This window comes from Orcinus orca, chromosome 1 (assembly GCF_937001465.1).
Source record: "Orcinus orca chromosome 1, mOrcOrc1.1, whole genome shotgun sequence".
In the NCBI taxonomy this organism is placed as follows: Eukaryota; Metazoa; Chordata; class Mammalia; order Artiodactyla; family Delphinidae; genus Orcinus; species Orcinus orca.
This window is the reverse complement of record NC_064559.1, coordinates 182,154,095-182,172,682: the sequence shown is the minus strand read 5'-3', so window position 1 is coordinate 182,172,682 and position 18,588 is coordinate 182,154,095. Positions and strand designations below refer to the sequence as shown.

The following is an 18,588-nucleotide window of genomic DNA, read 5'->3' as shown; positions in this document are numbered from 1 at the left end:
CCTACGGTTCTCCTACTGATAATGGTGGCTGGAATCATTACCCCAGAGGGGGTGGGTGGGTGGGAGATGACTAAGGGGAAAACCCTCTGGGAACCCGCCCCCAGTCTCTCTTCTCCTGGCCTGGCTTCCTGGGGGAGGAGGGGAGGGAGGGTCCTTTGCAGGACACCCAGCGGGGAGCAGACCTCCTTCCCGGGGGGCAGCCAGCCCTGTCTGTCTGTCTCTGTGGTGGGGTGAGGGGGAGCTGCAGGCAGACAGGCCAGGCCCGCAGCAGCCCCGTCGGGCCTGATCTGTGGTACCAGCACCTCTTCTGCCTGCATCTTCACTGAGTTACCTGAGGGCTGGGGGAGGAGATAGCGATCAGCCGGAATACCAGAGGCGTGAGGCACGCATGACCTCACCCAGGGTGTGCCGGCTCTCTGCGCCACGTCAGGCCACCCTCCCCGCTGCTCCCAGGCACCTCCAGGCCAGTTTAGACAACAAGCTCCAGCCAGCAGTGCCGGGGTGCCCCTACGTGCTTGGCTGGGTCTCGGCCAGGGCTCAGGCCACCTCTTCTGGGAACAGCCTATAGGTCTCTAAGGGGACCCCAGCCCCCTCCAGCTCCCTGGGGGCTGGGGTGTTTGGGGGAGGGGCAGGGAGGGAGGGCTGGGGCTGGAGAAAGCCATTCACGACTGACATTGAGAGCTAGACCAGTGGTCCAGGAAGAAGGGAAGTTGATACTCTCCAGGGACCCAGGGAGCTTAGAGACCCGTCCCAGCTTGGGATAGAGTTGAGGACCAGGAAGGTCCCGCAGAAGCACCCACTGTGTGCCAGGCAGTGTGCTAGCAGGAGCTGATTTGAAAACCAAAGCCAGAAGAGCCTGGAAGAGACCATGGGAAGTGTTCACCATGCCAAACATACTAAAACACCTCTTGGTAACTTCAGATGGAGCCCAGAGATTCACACCATGGTAAGATAGGCTGTCAATGTCAATTGGTTGACAGGGGGCTGGGGGCGGGGGGTGGTCCCCCGGGGAGCTGTGGGGTTCCTGGAAACCTGTGGGCAAGGTCTCTAGAGGAAAATGCCCCTTTCTCCCAACCCCTAAGTGACTAGAGCAGAAAGTGAGCACAGCGGCAGAGGGAACTGGGTCTGAGCGCTGCCCTTGGACCCTCCCGCCCCACCGTCCCGCCTCTGTCCTGTCCCTCAGCGGCTCCCACCTGGGCCTACAAGCTCGCTCCGGCTCACGTCCGCTCATCCCACCCCCACCCCTGACGACCTTCTCACCCTGTGTCCACCGCCTCCGTGCACATCCCACACCCACACCTGCAGGGAGGCAAGCGGGCCTCACCCAGGAGTGTCACACAAACAGCCACCCGAGACACCTTTGCATAACGAATGAATGACCCACATGTGAGCCGCTGGCCTCTGCTGGCCGTGCTCCGGTCTGTGGGCCCAGTCTCAAACCCAGCATTTGCCCCGGCACCAAGGGACACAACCCCACTGTCCAGAGCGCCCCCCGGTGGCTGCCTTCCAGGCCTCGTGTATCAGAGCAGCAGTCCAGGGCCCCTTTCCTCTCCGTGCTTTCGAGGGACATGGCTGCATCTTAGTGGATGTTGTTGTCTGAGTTATTTATTCAGTTCAGTAACTGTTCCCTGAGCTTTCCATGTGCCTGGCCCTCTCCTGAGCTCTGGGGCCCAGAGGCAAGGAGAATCACAGTGCTTCCAAAGCACATCTGGGGCTTAGCAAGACCCTCAGGCTGGCCCCCACTCTGTCCTGGGGTTCCACCCTCTCCAGGCCTGTCTCCCCCAGTTCACTCCCCACTGAGCCCTCGCACACACTTTTCTCTGCCACGTGACAGCCACCCTCCTCCGCATCATTCTCTTCCACCCCCTCGTTTCCTCCTGCATCCTGGCTTTGGATGGATGACGTTGCCCGGTTGTGTCCTCTGATTCTGGGGCAGCGTCAGGAGTGTTGTGGAGACGCTCGGATTTCTTCCTGCGTCTCCCACTCCCTCCCTTTCTGGCTTTGGCTCTGGGGAATGCAGGACCACGTGGAACCTGGGGGTGGGGTGGAGGTTGTCCCCACTGGGTTCTGGGTGAGGCTCTTGGCTTCTTGAAGGCCTGAAGCAGGGCCAGAAGTGGACACAGGAAAGATAGAGGGGTGGATGGAGGGAGGGAGGGAAGGATGGAGGGAGGGCCGGGGAGGGAGCGAAGGGAAGAGAAGGGAAGAGAGAGGGAGAGAGAGAGAAAGAGAGAGACTGGGAGAGAGACAAGAGTTAAAGTCAGAGCCTGAGAAAAGTAATAGGGACAAACAGACCAACAGAAAGAGATTCTGACCTGATCACCAGGCACTTCTAGAAAAATCACCCTCTTTTTTTTTTTAAAGAATGTTATCTTTTTTAAAAATTAATTATATTTATTTTTGGCTGCGTTGGGTCTTCGTGGCTGCGTGTGAGCTTCCTCTAGTTGCGGCGAGCGGGGGCTACTCTTCCTTGCGGTGCGCGGGCTTCTCATTGTGGTGGCTTCTCTTGTTGCGTAGCACGGGCTCTAGGCGCGCAGGTTTCAGTAGTTGTGGCATGCGGGCTCAGTAGTTGTGGCGCACGGGCTTAGTTGCTCCGTGGCATGTGGGCTCTTCCCAGACCAGGGCTCGAACTTGTGTTCCCTGCATTGGCAGGCGGATTCTTAACCTCTGCGCCACCAGGGAAGTCCCCACACTCTTTTCTTAAGGGTGGACTTGGGTCTCTCAATACATGGTTGTACAGCCTTGGAATGGGCCTCAGAAAGGGGTCTGAGTCCTCCCCTGGCCTTGGCTCCCACCCTGCTGTTCTGGGTTGGAGAGTGCCCTGGGGGAGACCGTGACCGTGGACAGTGGTAGTGAGGTTCCTTGGCGGGTGCTTCAGCCCAGGGATTCTCCCGTCTCTGCTCCCTGGGCTCCTGCCTTGCTGTGGTCTTGACACCCTCAGCTCCAGCCTTGAGGGAGCTTCGTCAGCCTTGCGGGCAAATTTTGTAAATTCCCAGCAGCCTCTGGCCCCCACCTTGCGTGGGCGGCCTTCAGCCTTTTCTCAGACGCCGGCTCCCTGGGCCTCCATTCTTTTGCCCCCTGGTGCCCGCCAGGACCCTATGACCCCCCTTCCTCTTGTCCTTGTGAGGCTGCCTGGGGTGGGAATGGGAGCAGGGGCTTGGGATTAAGAGACTGAGCTCTCCTTTTTCCCAACCCAACTGCCAAAGAAGCTCCGGGACAGGTTCTGACCTGCTCTGTAGGCCTTCCTGGGCACCTCCCCTTTGCCCTTGGCCTGGGGGAGCCCTCCCCAGCCCCGGCCCTGGCCGAGAAGCCCTGCTGAGAGCCAGGCCTAAGAGTAGCCACGGCTTCCTCTCCCTGTTACTAATGTCCAGATGCTTCACCATCCTTTTCTGTTTCTCTTATACCTGCCTCTCCCTCTCAAATCAAACAATCCTCAGTAAAGCCTTTTGGGGTATGCCAACTTTCCCAGGCTGCAGATCCTAACCGGACCTCCCAGCATCTCCCATGCTCACCCTGCTGTTCCGTGTCTTCAAAACGCCCTGGGCGCCCAGCTCTGCCACCCCTACTCGCTGAGTCTCAGTGGCTTTGGGTCCCTGGGAACTCGCAGGATGATGCTGGAAGAGACAGGAACGGACTGGAATGATTCTACGATGACTGCCCCTTTGGTCCCTGCAGCGGAAGGAGCCTCATCCCGTGCCCTCTTGCTGCCAGCACTCCCTCCAGGCAGAGCCGGCAGCATGTCTGGGTGGAGACCTGCCCAGACCTGCAGCTCAAGGGCAGCCCCTGCAAGATGAGGCCAGGAGCGGCCTTTGTCCCCCCCACCTGGCGCTCAGCGCCCGCTATGCCTGCGTGGTGGAAGCTCTGGTTTAATTAAGGATCTTAGGAGAGAATTCTCTCTTGTTATTTTCTGAATAAATTAAGGAAGTAACTTCGACGCAATATGATTTTCATCTAATCAGGAACATTCTGAAATTACCATATTGTTTTCCACTAGAAACCCCATCAGCCCGCATATCAGATAACCAGGCTGGAGACTACCAAGGCCCCTCTGTCCTGGGGCTGGTGCATGCTGTGGGGACAAAAAGGGACTCACTGCTCCCGCCACAACCCTTCCTTGAGTTCCTGAGGCAGGCTTAAGAGAAACAGCAAAGGATGGTGAAGCATCTGGACATTAGCAGTAAGGAGAGGAAGCTGTGGCTACTCTTAGGCCTGAAGAGGCAAGAGAAGGAGGGACAGAGACAGGGGCCACTGACAGAGCTGCGGCCGTGGACTATCATAGCAGGTACTGAGATGCAGTGAATCCAGGGAGAAATGGGATGTCTTCCCAACCTCTCTCTTTCCCTCCCCTCCATCTCCTGCTGGTGCTGCTGGGCTGGACTGGAAGCCAGTGGGTGGGGAGCCTGGGTGACATCCTTCATATTGGTGATGCTCCTGGGGCACAGAGCAGGGCAGAAAATGGATCTGGGGGAGAGCAAATGGAGAATGACCAGCACAGCCCCAGGGGTGACGCTAACCTTTCAATGTCTGATGCTTCAGAATTTCTCTAGCACATTCTTATTCATTTTCCTGGTCACTCCCCACAGTAGCCCTAAGTAATGATTCTTATCTGCATGAGGAAACAGGCTCAGAGAGGTCAAGTGATGTCCCGGAAATCACACAGTAAGGAGGTTATAGATTTGCATTCAGTTTTGCCTCACTCCAAATCCCCCCTTTTCCCCCTGAAATAGAGGCTTGGATGCATTAAAGTGATAGCCTGAGCTGGGTGTTACAAAAGGTTCCTGGTGTGAAAGGGCCCTGTCTAGAAGCTTCTGTGGGGTCATGAGGGAAGTCCTGCCTGCCACTCACGAATGAAGATCTGGAGGGCCCTCGGCACTTTGCAGAGCAGCCGGCAACAAACTACCTGCGAAGCAAACATTTCTAATTCTGGTGGGAACTCCTGCCCCCGGGGCTGGTGTGGAGGGCTGGCTGGGACCTGCTGCAGCAGGAGCTGAGAAAGGAGACCTCACTGCTGAGTTGCGATCATTTTGGAAGGAACTCCCATCCTCCCAGGGACCATCCCCGTTTGCCCACATGCCTGCTGGTTACACTGCATCAGCTTTATTCCCCTTTCTACCAGGCGCCAACACTCCAGTCACTGAGTGTGTAGGGGACCAGGTCCTGGCTGGGGGTACAGAGGGGAGCTCCTGACTTTGGATTCAGATGTGGCAAAGGGGTAGAGAGGCAGAGACCAGGCTCTGACACTGCGGCTGCAGAGGACCTCAGGGTGCAAGAAGGGTTCTGAGGATGAGGAGGCTGGTGTGTGAGCCTGTGGGCACGTGTATGCATGTGTGTATGTGTGTGTAGGTGGCTGTGTGTGCCCACGTGCCTCTGAATGTATGAAGCCGGGCATATATGTGTGTGTGGATATGGAAGAAAGGGAAGAAGAGGAAGAGAGAGAAGGAGAAGAAGAGGAAGGAGAAGAAGGGGGAGGGGGAGAGAAAAGAAGAGGAGAGGAGGGAGGGAGAATTTGTTGGGGTCATCAGAGATTGAAGGGGTCAAAGTCAAAGGAAGTGGGGCTCAGATGGGCCATGTGAGATAATGAGGGTGGTAACAGTAACAGTGATAATAATGATAATAATAATAATAACAGCTACCATTTATATAACACTATATGCCAATTCTGTTCCCAAGCCCTTTATTTATATCCAAGCCTGTTCCAAGCCCTTTATTTATATATATATATATAATATGTATAATATACATGTATATAAAACATTTTAATTTTTGAAACCATGTACTATACTAGGTACTATGGTAACCTCATTTTACAGATGGGAAACTGAGGCACAGAGATACATATATATTTTTTAATGATATCCCCAAATACTAGAGCCAGAAACTGAGCCCAGGCCCAAATCTTAACTACCGAGAGGTGCTGCCTGTCACACTTGCAGGTGCGGCCCAGGACTCTGCCTCATGCATGCGGCTCTGGACCCCTGCTTTGGTGCTCTGTCTCTGTGTCATGCTCTTTATTCCCAGCAGGACTTTTTCTGGGGGGGTGGAATCTGAAGTTGATCATACAAAGCTTGAGTATCAGGCAGGTGCCCTAACCGAGCCACAGCAGGGAGGTGTCAAAGAGCTCGGGTTTGGGAGGGCTATTCGCTTTGAGTGGTGGGTGTATGGGGTACATAGGGGTGGCCTGTGAAGGGTCTTTGCAAGCCAGGCAGGTGGCAGACCTCCCTCCTACAGCGTTGGTGGGGGGAGCCCCCGGGAAGGTTTTACACAGGAGAGTGGCAGGTCACTGTGGAGGGCTCACTCTGGCTCCAGCATGGATTAGAGACTGGAGGCAGGGAGGCTGATGAGCTGAGTGATGCAACAGTCCAGGTGAAAGGATGATAAGGCCAGGGCTGGGGTAGGGTGATGGGGAGAGGGGAGGGGATGCAATTGAGGAGGTGGAAGCCTCAGTATTTGGTGGTGGACTGGATGTGGAGGGTGTGAGGGAGCTGTTGAGGATAGCTCCTTGGTGTCTGGGCACCTGGGTGGATGTAGATGACAGGAGGAGAGTAGCTTCTGCTATACCCATGGGTCCCTCAGCAGGGCAGGGAAGCCCACGGCCCTGGTGGCTGAGACAAGATGCCCATGAGAAATGGCCAGGGCATTGTGTGGCCCTGGAGAGGTTTGGATTGGCCCTGGATTCTCTCCTGATGGACACCATAGGTTGGGAAGGCAGGAGGTCAGAGGCATGGCCAGTGGACACATCAGGAAATGGGGGAGGGGTATTGATTTCCCCTCAAATATTATTCGTTTTCTTTAGGTGTCTCCAATTCTAAAAAGCTCACACGGGGGGCTTCCCTGGTGGCGCAGTGGTTGGGAGTCCGCCTGCCGATGCAGGGGACACCGGTTCGTGCCCCGGTCCGGGAGGATCCCACGTGCCGCGGAGCGGCTGGGCCCGTGAGCCATGGCCGCTGAGCCTGCGCGTCCGGAGCCTGTGCTCCGCAACGGGAGAGGCCACAACAGTGAGAGGCCCACGTACCGCAAAAAAAAAAAAAAAAAAGCTCACACGGGGGATTGTAAGAGAAATGGAGCTGTACGTCATTCTTAAATCTCAAATCCCAGCGAGGCCCTGTGGTATAGTGGTTAGAACTCTCATTCGATGGTCATTTTGGGTTCAGATTCTAACGTCACCACTCTAGCTGTGTGTTCTTGGGCAAATCACTCCACAACTCTGAGCCTTAGTTTCCTCATCTGACTAATAGAGAAATAGAGGTCATTACAGCATGGGCCTCATAGGTCTAGTTTTGAAGATGACATGAGATTCGTCACCACGTGGCAGCTCTAGTTACAGTTATTCAGATCTAGGCAGGATGACGTAGAACAGGGGAAGCTTGGGCATTTTTTCTTGCTCAGGTCTCATAGGCACCCTTTCCCCCTTGTCTCCACCTTCCCCACACGTGGGAGACACCCCCGTTCCTTTGGGACCCGGAGCAGGACCATCTGCCAAATGAGAAGGAAGAGGACTTTCTGGCCAGGATGGGGCGCTGACGAGCCCTTCCTCTGTCGGGCCCCTTCCTTTCCCAATTCTGCAGCTCTGGGAGGAGGTGGCAAACCCAGACGGAAGCCGAAACTCCGATGCCCATCACCCCTGCCTAGACACAGCCTCCCCAGGTAGGATCTGGACAAGCCATTTCTCAGCCTTGCCCCGGCTGCAGGCAGTGTCCACCTTCTCCCAGCCTCAGGGCAGAGCCTCAGGCCGGAGTGTCCCCTAAGCCCATAGGGCCCGATCCCTGAGCTCTCCCAGACATCCCAGAGGTGGATCTGGGGTCGGGGAGGGACCCAGTGTGGCTGCAGACCCCTCAGCCTGGCTCCCCAGGGAGGCATCTGGAGAGGATGGCTGCCTGCCTTCTCCTCCCCCGCCTCCCCTGCTTGCCCTGGGGTCTGGGGTCCTGAGCCCCGGGCTGAGCTCAGCTCTTACCCGAACCCCAACTCAGAGAGTTTGCTGGCAGCAGCGTAGATGACTTTGGTGTAGTTTCTGTGGTTTAATAAGCTACAAAAACGACATTATTTTAAGCCAATCTGGATATAGCACAAAAACTCTCACCCCGTCTGTTCTGTGAAACTCAGATACCCTGACGAGAACACAGCTCACAACCAACTAATACAATATTCTACTGGGCTCGCTGTCAGCGGGCCCCACGCGGGCGCCGGCTCCCCGGAGGACTGCCCAGGCGCGCTTGCCGCGGGCCGGGGAGGGGAGGGAGGCGGGCGGCCTGGGGACCGGTGAGGAGGCGGCTGGGGATGCGGCTGGGGATGGGGCCGGGGTGAGGGCCTCGCTGGGGGGGGGGCTGCCTCTCCTCTCCCTGAGGAGCTGGGGCCTTCCGCGGCCCCTCTGGGCTCCCCGCCCCCTTCCACGGGGACTCGGGGAGGAGAGGAGTGTTTCTGGCCTGCTGACAGCAGTTTCACTCCCACAACTTGCATATGTCTGAATCCGAAGCAGGGAAGTGTGTCCAACACACCCAATGCAAAGACAGGTTGTTGAATATTTTTTCTCTCATCACTAAAAAGGATTCCCTGCTGGGTGCAATCAAGATCCATAAACTCACGGCTCAGAGTCGGTGTGAAAGCAGCGCTCCAGCCCAGACTCCCTCGCTGGCGCTAAATGCAGTCTCCGGGCGGAGATGCACAGACATCCGCTAGCAGTCTGGCCTTGCGACCGGCAGTTCCCGGCACATTAGGCAGTGCGCTTATTTTGGGCTATGCTTCAGTGGATTAACTTTCAGTGTAAAGTTTCCGAGCTCGGGCCTCGTCCCTGCGGCTCCGCCCCCCCTCCTCTTTCGGTGGGTACCATGCTTTACAGAGCCAGAGGCGAGGGAAACTGGCTGACACGCTTGTTCAGCAGCCGCAGGGTTCAGCCCTGGAAGAGGAAGGCTGGGCAGGCAGAGGCCCTTCTGGGACCCCTGGCAGCCTGGAGAGCCCAGCCTGTGACTGGCTTGCCTCAGGGTCGACCAGATGCCCAACGCCTGACTCCCAGACACTGAACTTGCAAGCTTGGGAGATCTTGTAAAGTTCCCTTGGGGGGATGGTCCTAGGTGAGAGCCTCCCCTCTTCTGCTGGTGGTGGCGGGTCTGGTATCCACCCACCCCTTCCCCACTGGGCTCCGGGCTCCCCCCTTCTCTTCAATATCCCAAGACACTTGCTGGAGGTTGGAATCTGCTGTGTATGAAAAGGCAAGGGTGCCTTCTTTTTCTTCTGAGTAACCCCTCTCCATCCCTCAAGTAAGGAGGCTGAAGCAGAAAGGGAAGTGGCAGGGGTCTTAAGTGAGCCATAGGAGAGCCCTTGGGGACTTGAGGAGGGTGGAGAGAGGACGTGACGGACAGGAGGAACGGGAACACCGTCAGCCCCCAGACTCCATTCTGATGGCTTGGGAAGGAAGAGCTTGGGTTCTTGCAGAAACGGAGGGACCCTTGCCTCCCATCCCCCATATCGATCCACTGGGAGGTGCTTTCAGATCCAATAATTTAAAACGCTAGTTCTCATGAATTCTTAAGAAGCAACTAAAAAAGTAGTCTCCAAAAAGCCTCCTCTCTTCCCTGACATCCTGTTTTTTTGGGGGGCATGGGATGTGCCAACAGAATGAGCTTCAGAAATAGCAGAGTAAAGGGCAGCCTAGCTGGAGTGCTGAAGCCCTGTAGGGTGTGGGATCTATTATTCACTCACTCATTTATCCAAAATACAAAATCGGTGCTGACTTTGTACAGGTTGTTGGACTGGGGCTGTGGGAGGCACAAGGGGTCTCCTCATGGGGTGCGAGAACGATGCACACCCATCTTCCGTTTGTTCGTTTATCTTAGGCTGCTTTGGGTCTTCATTGCTGTGTGTGGTCTTCTCTAGTTGCGGTGAGCGGGGGCTACTCTTCCTTGCAGTGCAGGGCTTTCTCATTGCTGTGACCTCTCTATTGTGGAGCACCGACTCTAGGACGTCCGGGCTTCTGTAGTTGTGGCTCACAGGCTCTAGAGCGCAGGCTCAGTAGTTGTGGCGCAAGGGCTTAGTTGCTCTGCGGCATGTGGGATCTTCCTGGACCAGGGCTTGAACCCGTGTCCCCTGCACTGGCAGGTGGATTCTTAACCACTGCACCACAGGGGAAGTCCTGTTTGTTCATTTATTACCACGACTACGGGGCAGGCACTGTGTTTGGGTGCCAAGCACAAGCAGATGCAGTTTGAATACAAAGCAGAATGTGAGAAGGGCTGTGAAAGAGGGAAGGGGGCTTCAGAAGAGGCAGCACCGCTCAGCACTACTCCCCCAGCTCTGAGCCGATGCTCAGGTCCACGTCCTTCTAAGCTTTCCATGGGCTTGCGGGGGCCCATAGGGATGGGATCATTTGGCTTCAGAGTTACCCCAAGGCAAAAATAAATGATGAGGGACTTCCCTGGTGGCACAGTGGTTGAGAATCCGTCTGCCATTTCAGGGAACACAGGTTCAAGCCCTGGTCCGGGAAGATCCCACATGCTGTGGAGCAACGAAGTCCGTGTGCCACAACTACTGAGCCTGTGCTCTAGAGCCTGCGAGCCACAACTACTGAGCCCGCATGCCACAACTACTGAGCCCGCGTGCCTCGAGCCCCTGCTCTGCAACAAGACAAGCCACCGCAATGAGAAGCCCACGCACCGCAATGAAGAGTGGCCCCCACTCGCCACAACTAGAGAAAGCCCGCGCGCAGCAACAAAGACCAAATGCAGCCAAACATAGGAAAAAAAAAAGAAAAGAGAGAGAGAGGAAATGTTGAGGCAGTTTTGGGGAGCCCAGGATTAAAAAAAAAAAAAACCCTTCTCCTCTCTCACATATTGTAAGTCACTCTCTCTTTCTCTCAAACCCCTCCCCCACTCCCTCCCACTCTCCCTTCTCTCCAAGAGATCAGCACATTGCAAAGACAGGTTGTTGAATATTTTCTCTCTCATCACTAAGAAGGCCTCCCTGCTGGGTGTAATCAAGAACCATAAACTCGACTCAAGGCTGAGTCGGTGTGAATCCAGCCCCGCTCCACTCCCAATGATTCAGACACTCTCTGGCCGGCTGACAGCGGCAGTCAGGCCAGGCTGTTCTCCCAAAGGGCCTGCAGCCAGGGGGGCTGGTCTCCTAGAGTCTCTGGGCTCTGTAATGTTGGGGCATGGAATTCAGGGCATCTCTCCTGAAAGGTCAGGAAGGAGAGGAATCGATGCCTGCAGACAAGGAGTCAGGGCATTGACAAGTGCGGCAGGCACTCCTTGACCTTCACCCCAGGTCCCCAGGTCCCCGGGGAGAGGACACAGGGGGCAGGATGGCCTCTCAGTCCTGGCAGTGATTTCCAATGGGCCGCCCGACCGGGTGGAGTGGCTTCTGTCTGGTTTTCAGAACCATCCCTTTAATGGTGGAAGAGGGTGCGGACCTAGTGTTTCTGCAGAGGGCTTCGACCAAGTGGGGGGCTGGGGAGGCTGGAACGAGGGGAGAAAGTGAAGGAGAAACACCAGGGAAGCCGGGCTGTGGACTGCTCAGCTGCTAAGTGTGCTATCCTGCTCTTTGTCTGAAAATCCATTAGCTGGATTGGGAATAGTCTGCAGATGCAAAGCTGGGGAGGAGCCCTTCCCACCTTCTCTTGATTTTCTACCTTCGATATGACCCCTCCAATGTCACTGCCACGGCCTGAATCCCTGGGCTGGTCACCCTTCCTCCCTGATCTCTGTATGTCCACCATGAGCTTTCATCTGACCGTAATTTCCCCTTCCTAAAGTGCTTGCAGGCTGCCCCATTGCCTGAAGAAAGTGAACCATGGTGAATATTCAAGATCTGCACCCAGTATTCCTTTCTGACTCCCTCCTGCCCCCCACCTCCAGGCCCCCAGCCGGCAATCCTTCTGGATACCCTGCAGTTTTCCAAACGTATTTGTTTTTTTTTCTTTTACCTCTGGGCCTTTGCATTCCCCAACCTCATCCTCCCTGCCAGGCACGCCCCTTCTTCCTCATCTTTTTTTTCTTTTTGCGGTACGCGGGCCTCTCACTGTTGTGGCCTCTCCCGTTGCGGAGCACAGGCTCCGGACGCGCAGTCTCAGCGGCCATGGCTCATGGGCCCAGCCGCTCCGCGGCATGTGGGATCTTCCCGGACTGGGGCACAAACCCACGTCCCCTGCATTGGCAGGCAGACTCTCAACCACTGCGCCACCAGGGAAGCCCCTTCCTCATCTTTAATGAACATCTCCCTGTCCTTCCAGTCTCAGCAGAAATGTCCCTGCTTCTGAGAAGCCTTCCCTGATCCCCTAAGCAAAGGTAATCCATGCTCCCTGGGCAGTTTACACATTCAGCCCTTAACATCTGTACTATGATTGTCTGTGTCCCTCTCCCCACTGGGCATGAACTTCTCTTCGAGGGCTGGGACGGAGTCTGCTTTAGCTCTCTGTGCCCAGGGCCCAACACCTAGTTTGTTGGGAAGAATAAACTCAGGAGTTTCATCACCAAGTTTCAACATGGCTCTCTGTCTGTACCTGCATACCTGTGTACCTGCGCAGGCATGTCCACACTTCCCGTCCACACTTCCCGTCCACACTTCCCCTCTCCATACTCCCAACCAGATAGGGAGCTCCTTGAGGGCAGGATGGAGTCTTGTTAATCTCTGAAGCCACACATGCAAAGTGGTCATTGGTAAAGATTTGGGGAACTGGATTTGGATTTTGCTAGAATGGATGAGCTCAGGCCCTGCTTGGGAGATGCAGGGGCTCTCTCTGCGGGGTTGTCTTTGGTGGTGATGATGTACTTCCCAGGAAGGGTCTGGGGGAGTCACTGCGCAGGGATTGGACGCTCAGCCTTCTTTGGGGAGGGGTTTCCATCCAAGCTTGGAGGGGCTGCTGACCCAGAATCTGTGGGCTCAATCCCCGTAGGGTTTTACAGACCCACACTAGCTAGTGGGCGGCCAGCCCTGGGGCTTTTCTCCCAGGGCTGCCAAATACTGTCACTCTCCAGGAGAGAAAAGGTAGCATCGGCCCTGGGGCAGCCTCCTTCGCCTCTCTTGGGAGGCCAGGGCCAGGAACTCAGAAAAAGCAACAGTTTCCTCCTAGGCAGATGGCATGCCCACTCTCCCGCCTTTACAGAGGCCACAGAGATATTGCCCACCAGCTTCAGGGCTCTCATAACTCTTTCAAGACAATCACTTTATTTATATGAGTTTGTTTTAAAAATCCCCCAGATGATCCACTGTGGGGACCTCTCCTGCTGCCTCAGCTTGATTCTCTCCTATCCTCCAAGTCCATAACTCTTAGTCTTTTGATTCTCCCAGTCCACAAACTATAAAAATCTTATTTCTATAAGGTCTTTTATGGTTACCGAGATAGTCAATAGTGTCATTTTCATTCATATCATTCTGCAGGGAAGTTAGAGGAAACGAACCAGACAGAGGAGAGCTATAAATAAGGCTCAGCTACACAGGGCCCCGAGCGGATTCTGCTGCGTTCTTTTAAAACGATGCATGCACAACACACACACACACACAAAATATACACATATGCACACAAGTACGTGCTTGTGGGCCCACTTGTGCAGAGACAGGAGTACACGAGCTCCCCCATGCACACGGATGTACGCACCATGCTTGTGCACACACACATACCCACGTGTGCACGCACGTGCTTACACAATTTGTCAGGCTTAGAAAAAAAGCCATTTGTGGAATTTGCCCAGCTTTGAAGGGCCAGGAGCAGGCAGCTGCACTTGCTCTGGAGAGATGGAGGGGGACTGATGCAGGCCAGCCTGGAGAATATATTCCAAAGCCATGAAACGTGGGATTGGGCACCCAGCCACCCATGAACTCCTGGGAGGGAGCTTTGGATTTCCCGTCAACACAGGAGTCTGTGGGGTGGCCGCTCAGCCAGCACTAGGAATGTCCAGGCAGCCCACAAGGCTCCCTCTGACTGTCTGTTTGTGTCATCTGAGAGCCCAAACCCTCATTCCTGGAGGACAGCCAGACAGCTTCACGATTCTGATTTGCACCTAGCTGCCACCTGTCCACAGCCTGCTGCCAGCGGTTTTGCCCTTAGGGCAGGACCCCAGAGGGAGAGCCCCAGGCATGACACTGGAGCAGAAAGCTGGAAGTCTCCGGTAGAGGGAGAGCTGGCACGTCTGTGTGCTGGGGTGAAGGCAGGCAGCCCAGACCCAGAAAAGCACAGATGGAGGAAGCAGACCCAGGCATGGGGGCAGACTGCCAGCTTTCCTCAGGTAGGCATGGTCAGGCCTCAGTCCTCACCCCAGGGAGCAGGCTGGGAAGGACGGGGCTGTGTGGCTGGTGCCAGAGAACCGTGCTCTCCTTGGAGAGCTCTGGGCTTATTGGCCAGGGGTGCAAAGGAAGGAATGGCCACTGGCGTTAGGAGGCAGGGGTTCTGAGGCTAACTCCACACTGTTGCCGTGTGTGATATCCTCCAAAAGCCTTCCCATCTTTGAATGTCTGTGCCCCCAGTGAGCCATAAGGAGGGATGCTCTCTCAGACCCCTTCTCATTTTGGAGATGCAGATGGATTAGCTGCACTCCAGAGCCTTACGGCAGGTGTATCGCCTTCATTTCCTGTCTGCAAAATGGGCACGATAATTGTTGCCATTAGCAACATTCCAGGGAGGGCATGAGGCTGGGCAAAGGTCCAGGAGTTCGACTGAACTTGTTTGGGAACTGGTGCATTTGGAAATTGTAAGGGCTGCAACTCAGCAGGGGGCCTTAGATGCTGCAAAGCCTCTCCTCCCACCCCCAGCTTTTTCCTCCCTCCTGACATCCCACCCCCAGCACCCCCTAAACAGCTGGGAATAGAGCCCAGGGCTCTGAGCTCAGGCCTTCGAATTCCTCTATCGCCCCTCCTGCCTTCTTCAAGGGAACTATTAATTGTAATTGAAGCCTTCTAAGTTAAAAGCTGCACACAGATTTAAGGATTCTTTCATCCCAATTACACATCATTTCTGGCTGCACTTTAGTGCCAGGCTTTTATCTGTTGTTCTAGGGAATCACTTATCGGCCAGAGCAGCGGGCTCCACATAGATTTCTTCCTGATTATGTTTAATGGCAAATGGAGAGTTAACCAGCCTCCCTCCCAGGAGCTGTGTCTGCAGTTTCCCCAGCCCAGCCTGAGAGCAGCCCAGGGGAGCAGGAGGGAATGGACCAGGAAAGCCATGGGGACCTCCATGTCCTGGACTGGTCAGTGCAGGGTTCGGAGGGATCCGTGTGGCTCAGGGTGGCGGAGGGGGGAATTCTACCCCAACTCTCCAGGCGACCCAAGTGCTCCTTTCCGAAGGCTGAGAGCAGCTATTTGTTTACTCCGTGCATTTTGCAACTATAGGCATCTATGGTGTGGCAGGTCCCGAGCTGGCATCATCTCCTCACTCACATCTGTGTGCGCCCAGCTGCCAGAGGCACTGTGACACCCACGTACACACACTCCCAGGAGCATGCACACACACAGAATCAAAGAAGCCTACACACACACAAACACAGAGGAGCGAGCACATACATACAGTGTTCATAGACGCATGCACACACATTCACACGCTTACAAGAGCACACACAGACAAGCACTCATGCGTACCCACACCACCACCTCCATACACAAGGACATACTCTATTTGCACTGACCCCCCTGCTCTTAGCTCCAAATACACTCTCAGCTCAGCCCCACACGGGCACACAGTTTGACTCTTTATTGTCACATGGAGGCTTCTCTGTTTGTCATTCACAGATCAGGCTGTCATAGGAGCTTGGAATGGATCTTGGAATGTCAGGTGACAGGACCCTAGAGTCAGGCCCTTGTGCCACAGAGCCCCCTGTGTCACCCACTTCCATTGTGTCCCTGAGCCCCATCTCACACCCACTTGGATTGTACCGTGTCACGGAGCTCAGCTGGCTACTCGGTCCCAAGGTTGTTCCTCTGTAAATTTCAAACTCAGCATGTCCAAAGTGGAACTCCCGGTCTCCCCCAAACTTTCCTCAACTGCAGTCTTAACCACCCCAGCTCTTGACAAATCCTTCCTTCCACTGCTCAGGATGAAACACTCTGATTCTGACACCAATTATAATGTGTAGGTGTTTTTTTTTTTTCCCCACACCACCAAGCAATTCTCTGTTACCAGCTGGGTGTCCTACAATTCAACCCACTTCTGACGCTGTCTGCTGGGAGACAGCACCAGATCCGCAGGTTAAGGGCTCAGTCCCATAAGACCGCCTCCACTTCAGATGTCAATCATTAGTCCAGGTTGTTACCTGTGCTTCTGACCCATCAATTCTAAATCAGAAGTTCCCACAACCTCCTCCTTGTGTTCGAATAATTTGCTAGGGAGGCTTACAGAACTCAGGGAACCAGTTTACTTACTAGGTTACCAGTTTACTGTGAAGGGATATAACTCAGGAACAGCCAGATGGGAGAGATGCACGGGGCAAGGTATGGGGAAAGGGCTTTCATGCTCTCTCTGGGCACCACTCTCCTAGTACCTCCAAGTGTTCACTAACTGGGAAGCTCTCTGGACCCCGTCCTTTCGGGTTTTACATAAGCATGATTGATTAAATCACTGGCCATTGGTGATTGAACTCAATCTCCAGCCCCTCTCCCTTTCCTCTAGGTGAAGGGGGAGGGTGTGGGGGGACTGGAATCGAAAGTTCCAACCCTTTAAATCACGTGGTTGGTAGCCTCCATCCTACCTAAGGGTTTTCCAAAAGTCACCTCATTGACATAACAAAGGACACCTTCATTGCTCTCAGCACTTAGGAAATGCCAAGGGTTTTAGGAACTCTGTGCCAGGAATGGGTACCATTATTATAATAAATACCAACTATGTGTTTATTATAAATCACAATATCACAAACACCTTGGCATCATCCTGGACTCCTCTCTTTCTTTCATTTCCTACATCCAGTCCATCAGCAAATTCAGCTGGCTGGATTTTAGAAATACATTCCTAATCTGACCACTTCTCACCACCTTCACTGCCTCTGCTAAGACCTCTACTTGTGTAACAGAGAAGAGCAAACCTGACTCCATATTGGATCTATTCCTTTAGCTTTACCCTTTATGCTCTGTTGCCTGTGCTTAGTCATGCTGGCTCTGCACCTTTTGTAAAAGAACCATTGTCTATAGCCTGAAATATACATGACAGCCCGTTCTCAAGGCTCTGACCTTTAAAGGTGCAATACTTCTCCATTCACATAGAGATAAAAAGTTGCAGAACGGAGAATAACATTTGTTTCGTTGGAAGTTTACAGGAACTTTGTGGCCAGACCACCTGTGAACAGCTGTAAGAACAAAGGATTCCTGAGCTAAGAAGTTTGCAACAACCAGACACACCCCCTTTCCTTTTAGCAGAAAAGAAGCCTGAATTCTAACTCAGGGAAGATGGTTCTTTGGGATGCTAGTCCACCATCTTCTTGGTCTGTTGGCTTTCTGAATAAAGTCGCTATTTCTTGCCCCAACTCCTGGTCTCTCAATTTATTGGCCTGTCGTGGGGTGAGCAGTACGAGCTTGGACTCGGTAACACTTGGTTTACTGCAAAAACCTCCAAATAGGTTGGCTTGCTTTTGCCCGTCCACGGCAACCAGAGGAAGTTCCTTTCATTTTTTTTTTTAAAGATTTTTTTTGATGTGGACCGTTTTTAAAGTTTTATCGAATTTGTTACAATATTGCTTCCGGTTTTTTATGTTTTGGTTCTTTTGGCCTTGAGGCACATGGGATCTTAGCTCCCCAATCAGGGATCAACCCCGCACCCCCTGCATCGGAAGGTGAAGTCTTAACCACTGGACCACCAGGGAAGTCCCCCAGAGGAAGTTTCCAGTCAGAAGTTTCATGCAGTTCTCTACTCCTTTCAGAGAAACGGTTGAGGACCTTGCAGTGGCTGCAAGTCTCCCTGGGACCTCTCCCCTTCCCCAGCCCGTCCTGTCTTCTCCTACTTTCCCTCCTTCCCGTCACTCCAGCCACACTGGCCTCCTGGCTGTGCTCTTTCCTTTGGGTCTCTGCTGTTCCCTCTCCTCCTAGAATGCTTTCCTTCCACATCTCTGCTTGGATAACCCCCCTTCCTTCTTCAAGTCTTTGCTCATTTATCACTTCTTCATGAGATCACCTTGACTATTATATTTAATGCCCCTATCTGCTGCCCCATCAGCCCCTACCCTCCCAAAGGCCCTTATTCCACTCTGGTTTTCCTTTTCCCCCCACAGAATGTAGACTTTCTGTCGCAGGTTGGGTGCACCAGGAAACAGACTCTCATATCATTTTGCTTGCAGGATGTTTCTTGGAGGAGTTCTCAGATCAATACCTCTGGGGAGGAAGGAAGCAGAACTGGGCAGAGCGAAAGCTGGATTGTCACAAAGACCCCAACTGATCCCATGTGGAGCTGGGATGACACTCAGAGTTGCTCAGCATTGGGGCAAGGGCATAGGGGCCTTTATGACCACTTATGGACCAGATGTTGGATGTGGGGAGTCACTTTTTTTTTTTTTTTTTTTTTGCGGTACGCGGGCCTCTCACTGCTGTGGCCTCTCCTGTTGTGGAGCACAGGCTCCGGACGCGCAGGCTCAGCGGCCATGGCTCACGGGCCCAGCCGCTCCGCGGCACGCGGGATCCTCCCGGACC

At 54.3% G+C, this 18,588-nt stretch overlaps 1 long non-coding RNA gene across 1 annotated transcript; it reads left to right on the top strand.

The window, feature by feature from the left end:
- Positions 1 to 118: 118 nt before the first annotated feature.
- LOC125960697 (uncharacterized) lies at positions 119 to 17,432 on the top strand. Its single transcript, XR_007470629.1, has 2 exons — positions 119 to 946; positions 17,219 to 17,432. It is a non-coding gene; the product is annotated as an uncharacterized LOC125960697 (long non-coding RNA).
- The last annotated feature ends 1,156 nt before the right edge of the window (positions 17,433 to 18,588 follow it).